The following is an 843-nucleotide window of genomic DNA, read 5'->3' as shown; positions in this document are numbered from 1 at the left end:
TTCGTTCGGGCTCCGATTGAGGCGTGGTTGGTGTCTACGGCTTCGTCTCGACGAGAGGAACACAATGCTGGTCTTGAATGCACGAGATGATCAATGGTTAGGAAGGTATGGGCGATTTACTAAACGGAAACGAAACTGAGCTTAAGGAATGCGTTTTCGATTACCTTTGGTTGCGGATGATGGTGGTGACGAGCTTGACGACGTCCTGGCGTGTGGTGGCTCTGGCGACGAGCTCAGGTGAGCTTTCTCTCTTCTTCTTCTTCTTCTTCTCTCTCTCTCTCTCTATCTATCTCTCTCTCTCTCTCTATCTCTCTCTCTCTCTTTCTTAAGTTTTATAGAAGTTGTAGATGGTGGGGAAGAAGGTGGAGATGGTGGAAGAGAAGGTGGAAGTGGTAGGGTTGGAGAAAGAAGTAGAGATGGTGGGAGTGGTGGGTCATTACAATTCTCCCCCACTAACAAGGAATTCGACCCCGAATTCACATCACCAAACTCTCCAATGACACCCCGAAACAGCTCTGGATAATCAATCCTCATTTGGGGCTCGGACTTCCAGGTATCCTCCTGAATTCCGTCTCTCTCCCAACGAACCTTGATCAACATGGTCATCATTCCACGATCTGCTTTCACTTGGCGATCCAATATCTCTACTGGCTGGCACAACCCACGTAACCCTTTGCCAAGGTTTCTAGGTGGTTGCTGCAAAATGAGCTCTGGCTCTCTCACTACTTTCCTCAAAACGGAAACATGAAACACGTCATGAAAATCTGATAACTCTCCTGATAAATCTAGTCGGTAAGCAACTGCTCCAATCCGCTCCAAAATAGGATATGGTCCCATATATCT

Source organism: Brassica oleracea, chromosome C2, assembly GCF_000695525.1.
Source record: "Brassica oleracea var. oleracea cultivar TO1000 chromosome C2, BOL, whole genome shotgun sequence".
Classification (NCBI taxonomy): Eukaryota; Viridiplantae; Streptophyta; class Magnoliopsida; order Brassicales; family Brassicaceae; genus Brassica; species Brassica oleracea.
The sequence above is the reverse complement of the archived record's forward strand: the minus strand, read 5'-3'. Positions refer to the sequence as shown.